At 49.8% G+C, this 9,010-nt stretch overlaps 1 pseudogene; it reads right to left on the bottom strand.

Annotated features, from left to right (window-relative positions):
• Positions 1–1,307: 1,307 nt before the first annotated feature.
• Positions 1,308–9,010, bottom strand: part of LOC122101380 — a 37,521-nt pseudogene continuing 29,818 nt past the window's right edge.

The following is a 9,010-nucleotide window of genomic DNA, read 5'->3' as shown; positions in this document are numbered from 1 at the left end:
TCTACTCTGTGGGCCTGGGAGATTTGCATATGGCCCTGCCCTTAAGCACCTGCTGGGCTAATCTACCCCATGCACATCCTGACTCCTTAGACCCAGGCACAGATCCCACCCCAGCGGAAGTGCAAATGGCCTCTCTGGTGGGTGGAAGATCGTGGTGTTCTCATGAGTTCCCTCTGTCCTGCCTGATGTCAGATCTATGAACTGGGATTGTGGGACCCAGTGAGCCCAGAACCACCACCACCCAGGACCCACAGGCCCCCTGGCCCACAGATGGCTTTCCACAAGTCATGAGTGGAGGAGGTGAGAGCAGGAGGGAGACCCGATGATGTCATCTCCTTTTTGAGAAGATCCACCATTTCCAGATGGCCAGGAGTGTCCACTGTAGGTTCAAATGAATCTGTGCTGTCAATGTGAGGACAGCGTCCTGAGAAGCATGCTGAGCTTCCTTCAGTTTAACCAGCAGCATTTTAATCCATAGTGTGTGGTACCTCCCCTTCCTCCTTCTTGTGTCACTTGTGTTTGACCCGAGGGCCTCCATGTTGGGACTGATGGCACATGCAGGGAGCAGAGGCTGGTCACTGGTGCTGGGAGACAGTGAGGGAGAAAGCTGTGTCTCCTTTTCAGAGACCAGAACTCCAAACCTGAGCTTCTCATGAGCTCCTGGTCAAGGTCCTGTGTCCTCAGAATGAAGTTGACCCCAAAAGAAGAAAAGCAAGCTGTGGGAATACATCCTGTGTTCCTGGACTAATTGAACAGAGGAGCTACTTTTCACCAGGCAGTATGTCTGCCCTTGAGCCGTGCTTGGGACTCTGGTTATTAATGTTTACTAGTGAGTAGTGATCACATAACAAGGTTTGTCACAATATCTTCATATATTCCTGCAGTTTGCCTTCATCACAGTCACCTTATCTACCCGTCTTCTCTTTTCCCCCATTAATGGTTCCATGATTCTATTTTAATTCATGGATATAATGCACTTGTTGTCCATTTCTTTCTCTGTGGACAATGCTGGGTTGTCCCCGGGGCCTGAGTTGCTGTCCTTGACCTTTGGTGCTCACGTCTGGTGCTCTATCCCTTGAGCAGCAGCTTCCTCTCTGGTTTTGGGTGAGTCGTGTGAGCTGGGATTCTCGTCAATTGCTTCCCAAGCTGGATTGGAACTTCACTGCTCAGATCACAGGCTCCCCACAGCTGGGGTCACAAGATCCTCTATCCCTGGCTCCTCTCTGAGCCAGTGTTAACAGACACACATTTCACTGGCACAGGACACACCCAGGTCACCTGAGCATGCAGAGCAAGCCCCGCCCAGCTCAGCGTGTCCCCGGCGCCCCCTGCTGGTGGCCAGCGTTCCTGCAGGTGTCTGAAGCCCACATCCTCCCCAGGTGGACCGCAGAGCTCTGTGGTGTGGAGGATGGGGCTCTGCTGTCTCTCTCAGGTGCACGTGTGTCTGTGGAGGTGACTTTGATGTCACCGTGTCTCCTGTCCAGTGCAGCCCCTCCTCATGAGTCAGTGAAGCTGATGCCAGAGGCACCGCTGGTCCTGATGCAGCTGGAGGCCAACAGTGAGCAACGGGACCTCAAGGGTTCACAGGCTGATCCTGACTCTGACCACACCTGGACAGCACACAGGGGCAAGGAGAAACACGTCTGTCAGCACCTGCAGCCACAATCCCTCCGAGTCCCACAAGTGCACCTGTGCAGCTCCACTGGCACAGAGTGCCCAGCGGTATGATCTCCTGACCGCGGTCACAGGCCAGTGTGACCTTGAGGTCAGAGGTCAGCACAGACAGTCCCTTCTCCACAAGGAATGCTGGGACCCGCGTCTCCTCAAAGCACACAGGGCACAATTCTGGGCTGGGGCAGTGTTCCACCCACAAGACACCCATGGGGCATTCTGTAGATCACAATGCCCCAGCCTGAAGACATCATCTTTCCAAATATATCCTTTTTTTTTTTTATTTTGGGGGGGTCCGGTCCTGGGGCCTGAACTCTGGGCCTGGGCGCTGTCCCTCAGCTCTTCAGCTCAAGGCAAGTGCTCTACCACTTGAGCCACAGCCCCATTTCTGGACTTTTTTTTATCTGCTTATGTGGTGATGAGGAATCAAACCCAGGGCCTCATGTATGCAATGCAAAGCACTCTACCACTGAGCCACCTTCCCAGCCCTCCAAATATATTCTTAAGAAAAATTATTTCAATGCAGAAGATTCTCTTTTGTAACATAAAATAGAATAAACCGTTTATCCTTTGACTCCAATTAGACCAGGCTTTTTATTTTCAGGAAATATTGTGGTTTACACCCTTGGGCGGGTCACTTCACAGATAAAGGTTTGTTTGGTTCGCTGGGCAAGAGGGAGAGGAAAGGCGTTCACCTTGAAGGTCTTCTCTGCTTCACAGCTGAGGGAAGTCAAATATTTGGAATATCTCTGCAGGTCTCTGCAGGTGCTGTGGGCTGCCCGGCACTGCCAGGCCATTTGGAGCTTCTCCTCTGGGAAATGTAACTCAGTTCTCTCAGGCATGTTGATAAGCCCTTACCTTGTATTGGAGAGCTCTCTTCAATTCATGACTCTGAGTTCTCATCATTTCTCATCTTTAGGAAATGGAAGGAAGATGTTAGGCTACTTTGAGTCGAGGCATATGAAAATGTGTATTTAATACAAGCAGAAATTGTACCACTTGTCCAGTATAGAACTGACACAGGGGATGCAAAGTTCTCCAGAATACATTCTAAGAATGATGGCATTTTAACTATTGGACATCATTCTTATTTTTCCTAAGAAGGAATTCCACCTGGTCCCACACAACCCAGTCACTGTGGAGACTTGGGAGTTCACGTGACAGGAAATCATGGAGGTTCTCAAGTGCAGCAAGTTTCCATGACCATCATTTTCACCCATTTTCCTAACCCAGCAGAACACAGGACCATGACAGGACTGTGAGATGGCAGTGCGTGGCTATTGCTCCATTCATGACCTGAGTAAGTCACAGGACTGTATGTGGTCTTGGTACACCCATGTAACACCATTTACTGAAATTCAGTTATGACCCCAGATAAGGTCACCAGGACTGTAGGAGGACACGGTACATCCATAGGTCCATGTACTCTACTCCATGTATGACCCTACAGCAGGTCCAAGTTCTGGGGAAGTCTGTGCATGGGTAGGCCTGGGAACCTGCGTAATTCTCTGATCTAGCCTCTGCATTTTGTCATGAACACCACCTGTTCTGTACATTCTGCTAAATAAAAATGGCACCGATTTTGTGGGTATTTCACAGGAATTATACTTAGACTTAATGTGTGATCAATGTTCCATTTTGTAGCAGAATAGGTTCTCTATAAGCAGAAATATTACAATGAGGATGAACCTGAAGTTAAACAAATATGGTTTGTGAATTATTTTGGTACTGCAATTGCACAGAGGTTATTCTCTTTATGTGACTGTATAAGGAAGAAAAGTGGTCCTGTGTGACGTGAATGTATAAGGGAAGAAAAGAGGTCCATTGTGAAGTGAATGTGTAAGAGGAAGGTAAGACGTCCCATGTGAAGTGAATGTGTAAGGGAAGAGAAGACATCCCGTGTGAAGTGAACATGAAAGAAGAGGGGAAGAGGTCCTGGGTGAATATTCCCTGTGGAGTAGGTGTTTGATGAGCCCATAGTCCCTTGTCTGGCTTACACGTTCACAGGACACAAATGAGAGGAAACAGACTTTCAGGTTCTAGACATATTCCCAGCTGATAGTGCAGGGAATATAAAAACTCCCCTCATATTCTGTTGGGAGCTGACAGTAAAGCTGTAAGGTCATCTTGACCCCTGTGCTCACTTGAAGGCACGTACAAGGAACTGGCTTACTTAAAAAACACCAGGTGCCCAGGTTTGCTTTGCTATGTCTGCAGAGTTTGTTTTACTTTCTACCAGTTGACCTTGTCTTGTTTTACTGCACTCTGTTTTTAATGAAATTTTCCTTGTTTTTCTGGACTACTGTAACCTTATGTTACCTCTTGACTTCTAATAGTATATATTTGGAAAAGTTAAAAATAAACGGTGCTGCAGTCTTGAGCTGCAGACCTCCCGACCCCATCCTTTGTCTTATGTCCTTATTTTTCCGTCCTCGCCCCATAATGCAGGACACCCTTTCATTGCCGGCAGGCTCCGGCAATATTCCAGTGATAAGAGGGGTAGATAAATCTCTGCATTAGTGTACATAACTGTGCATTGCAGATTTGCATATGAAAATGTGCATAGGGAAACTACATAAAAGCAAATTAGATTTGTATATGTATATAAATGTGTGAAGTTATACATAGGGTACACATTAGAGCAACATATACACACATATATAACACACATGGAATAAATGTAGTCTACATATATACACATGTGTGCATATCTACACAGAGTTGTATACCTATGTATATCTAGAACAAAAAAAATGATCATCTTGATGCAGAAAAAGCTCTTGACAAACTCCAGCATCCTTTTATGCTGAAAGCTCTATAGTAGGGGATCAGTTGACTGGAAAACGTGTTCACATGACTATTAGCTGGGAGTTTTGCCCTGGCTTTATTCACTGGGAACCCCTTGCTGAATGTGTTTTCTGAGAATAGGACGGGTAGAACCTTTCCCACACTCAGCATGGGCTCAGGTCTGCAGCCCTTGGCTCAGAATCATCTCTGTGTTCTAAGCAGCGCTCAGGGAATCAGCCTTCTCCTCACAGCCCGAGGCAGCTGCGTTGCCTCAGGTTTCTGACACACTCAGGATGTGGGTGTGCACACTGTGCCTCGCACAGTAGTACATGGCCGAGTCTTCTGCTGTCAGCCTGCTCAGCTCCAGGGATGCTGTGCTGGAGGAGGTAGGTGTCTGCAGTCAGGGAGACCTTGCCCTGGACCTTCTGAGTGTATTTGGTCTCACCATCACTAGGATCGATCCTTCATCCACTCAAGCCACTGTCCTGCCTTCTGCCTCACCCAGTGCATATAATAGCTGGTGAAGGTTTATCCAGAGGCCCTGCTGGCCAGCCTGACCGAGTCTCCAGGCCTCCTCACTTCAGCCCCAGGCTGCTCCAGCTGGACCTGGGAGTGGACACCTGCAGAGGAGAGGGAGGCTGAGAATCCCATCCAACCTCGTCATCTACAGCGTGTGTAGAAAGGGATGGATGCAGAGGAGCTGGTGGGGGTCACTGGGACTCTGCAGGTAAACACAGCTCAGCAGTGCCCACGACTGGGCTCAGTGGGTCACAGAGCAGCCCGGACCTGACCGATGGCCCCTCACATGTCACCAGCAAGAGGAAAGGGGACAACGGGATCAAAGCCGGGCTGGATGCTGGGCTGTGTGAATAGAACGGTGGGCCTTGAAATCCATCAGTGACATGGAGGCCCTGGCTCTGCACAACATCCCATGTACTCCCACCTGAGGATAAAGACTGACCTAGCCAGGGAGTCCACTTTGTCTCTCCCGAGTCTGAGAGGAAAGGACTGAGCAGGGATCTTGACCTTCCTCAGATTTGACCCCAGTGATTTCAGCAGTGTCCACCGACTGTGCATGGTGCTGTGTCTAGTCCTCTCAAGGATGCATCATCAACCACAACAGAACCACCACAATGGAAGACAGAACAAGCTGTGTGCTGAGGGGCTGGAGAAGAGTAAGGAGAACACAGTAGACAGCTCTGTGGGGAATGTTGTGTCCTGTGGAGAGGCCAGGCCCACAGAGGAGTCAGAACCAGAGTGCTCCACAGCTGCTCCTGTGACTGCCATGATCTCAGTGTGAGCCGAGCGCCCCCTGCTGGTGCTGAACGCCCTGCAGGGAGGTTTGTGTCTGGCCCACACTGGATTTCCTGCACTGTGTCTGTAGCACAGTAATAGACGGCCGTGTCCTCCACTCTCAGGCTGTTCATCTGCAGGTAAAGTATGTTCTTGCTGTTGTCTTTGGAGTGGTGAAGCGGCCCTTCACAGAGTCTCCATACTTTATGTCACTACTACTTCCACTGATGTATGAGAGCCACTCAAGCCTCTTCCCTGGAGCCTGGCGGAACCAGCTCATGTAGTTACTACTGAAGTCGAATCCGGAGGCTGCACAGGAGAGTCTCAGGGACCCCCCAGGCTGCACCAAGCCTCCCCCAGACTCCACCAGCTTCACCTCACACTGCACACCTGCAAACACAGAGAAACCTGGTCAAAATGTTTACACACGTCCCCTGTCCCTCCCACTACTGTGCATTTGCACATTCAGTGTGCCTTGTCCCAATACATTAACTTTCAGCAGAACAAGGAGAACCCAGCACAGCCGCAGTTCCATGGCGAGTGCTCTGTGTCAGCCTGAGCCCTGAATGGTTCACCTGGAATCCAGGGCTGACATCTCTCCACACCTTCAGGGCCAGGGCTGGCTGATTTTAATGGGTAGAGGAAGGCCTTATTTGCATGTCTTCTGCTACATAGTGAGAGCCGGGGTGGAGGTGTCAGGGAGGGCAGTGCTGAGGCAGATGTGAGAGTCCTGAGGGGCATTGCTACAAAGATGGCCTCCCAGAACACATGGCATCCCATTGCTTCCACCTGCTGGTTATCCACATATTCATCCCACGTTGATCTGAATATTACAGTCACCTCCCTGCACAGACGGGAAAGTACACACAGGTTCCACACAGCCGTGTGCTCTGGGGAGGTACTGATGTTTTCTTCAGCTCGAGGCCTCCGGCCTGCCATGCAGGTGCTCTAGCACTGGGCAGACTTCCAGACCTTCTTTGTACTAGTGCCATTTTGAGAAGGGTCTGATTATTTTGGTCATATTCTCACCTGGAGCTCCATTTTCCTAAGTGAAGTTTCCATCATGGCTGGGATTATAGGCACATGTCAGCACACTGAGCGTCTTTCTCTGAGATGGAGTCTCATGAACTGCTTGGTCTGGCTGTGCTGCTCTGGTGATCTCCTCAATCTTAGTCTGCAGGAGTCCAGCTGACACACACACACCACACTCAGCTATTGGTTGAAAAGTGTTTCCTGAATGGTCTTGCTAGGGTAGATCTCCACCTTCAAGTACCCTGCACTGTGTCTCCAGACAGCTCTGCTTATCGGCCTGGACCATGGGTACCTGTCCTGAGCACTGTAAGCACAGCAGTCCCCTTCCTGTCTGTGTCCTGTCCGGTACTGTTCAGGGCATTTGCAAGAGCATCCAGGGCCTGTGAGACACTGGCTTGGCAGAGAACAGTGAGGCTGAACCTCTGGAGGTCTGGAAATAGAGGCACCTGGAAAAAGGCCCTCAGGGCTGGGCTGGGGAGGGCCAGTGTGTGGTCTTCACACGTGTCTGTGTCCCAGTGATCTGCAGTGCTTTACACTACTGGGTTGTGAATTTGAGGATGTCTGCGTTATGTTTTCTCTTCTTGGTCTCATGTGTACATTCCCATCATCAGTGTTGGACAGCTGCATGCACAATTAACCTGAAACTTTTGTTTTCCTGGTTCCATCATGTTTGCCTGACCAGTCCCTGAGCTCTGGACATTCAGTGAATTCTAGTTGTGAGTGTGCTGACACACTTCCATTAGTGAACAATTCTGTGTTCAGGATCAGCCAGAACTAACTTCTATCATGACAGATACAAGCCTGCAGGCTGCATTTTTTGTGCCTGTCCTGGGTTGGAGCCCAGGGCCTGCACCCAGCCCACGAACTGCTTCTGAAGGCTAACATTGTACCACTTGAGCCACAGCTTCACTATTGCTGTCTTGGATCATTAGATTTTAGCAGCACAGACTTGCCCACACAGGCTGGCTTCCCACATGAGCTTCAGATGTCAGACCCTGGAATAGCTAGGGTCAGAGGATCCACTTTTCTTTTCAAAGCAGAGCCCAGGATCTGTTCATGAACATTTGGCAAGGAAGCTGAGATGTGAACTTAGAGAAGAAACAGGAAACCACCCGAGACCCGGAGGGGAAGAGGAAAGCCCAGCGGCTGCCAAGAAAGAGCAGGTCCTGCACCTTCTTGATGCCACAGTTCCTGGTGTGTTCCAAAAGAATGGTGCTCATCTGTGAGCTCTGCAGATCCTCCTTCCTGACCCGAGATCAGGTGTGGCTTTGCTACACTTTACTTCATTCTGACCACAAACCAAGACAGCCAGGGTTCAGGCAGATTCCTGACAGTGGGCTCTGGTGTATCATTTGTTAGTCAATCTTTCCTATTGGTTTTTCTGCTTCATGTGAATTGTGTATTTGTGACAATTCCACATGTATTGTATATTGTCATCATCTCAATGTCAGTACATGTAACAGATTTCTTATAGGTAAACATTGATTTGGTAACTGATAAATTATTTTCATGTTCTTCAAGTTGTTTTTACCAACCTGTGTGTCCTGGCTCCCACTGGCTCCTCTCACTGTGCCTTGCACAGTAATACAGGACCGAGTCCTCTGTTCTCAGGCTGCTCATTTGCAGGTACAGTGTGCTTTTACTGTTGTCTCTGGAGAGGGTGAACCGGCCCTTCACAGAGTCTGGATACCATGTGCTACCACCTCCTGGATCAATTTGTGCAACCCACTCCAGCCTATTCCCTGGACCCTGGCGGATCCAGTCCATGTAGTAACCACTGAAGGTGAATCCGGAGGCTGCACAGGAGAGTCTCAGGGACCTCCCAGGCTGCACCAAGCCTCCCCCAGACTCCACCAGCCGCACCTCACACTGCACACCTGCAAACACAGAGAATCCTGGTCATCAATGGTCACACACATCCACGGTTCCTCCCACTCATGTCCATTTGCACACTCAGTATCCCTTGCTCCCCATAAATCACCTTTCAACAGAGCAACAAGGAGAACCCAGTGCAGCCCCAGCTCCATGGTGCTGGTCTGCGATCAGTCACTGGTGGAATCAGCTCACAGAGCTCAGGTCAGGGATGGGCTGGTTTTCATGGGCAGAGGGACGTCCTATTGCATGTACTCTGCTATAAAGCAGCTCTGGGGGGAAGTCTAGAGATTGGGCTCCCAGAGCAGAGGTGACTGTGCTGGAGAAGTTTGGTGACAATTGTCACCTTGGAGAC

This window comes from Dipodomys spectabilis, unplaced genomic scaffold, assembly GCF_019054845.1.
Source record: "Dipodomys spectabilis isolate Male_0828 unplaced genomic scaffold, ASM1905484v1 ptg000657l, whole genome shotgun sequence".
In the NCBI taxonomy this organism is placed as follows: domain Eukaryota; kingdom Metazoa; phylum Chordata; class Mammalia; order Rodentia; family Heteromyidae; genus Dipodomys; species Dipodomys spectabilis.
The sequence above is the reverse complement of the archived record's forward strand: the minus strand, read 5'-3'. Positions and strand labels throughout refer to the sequence as shown.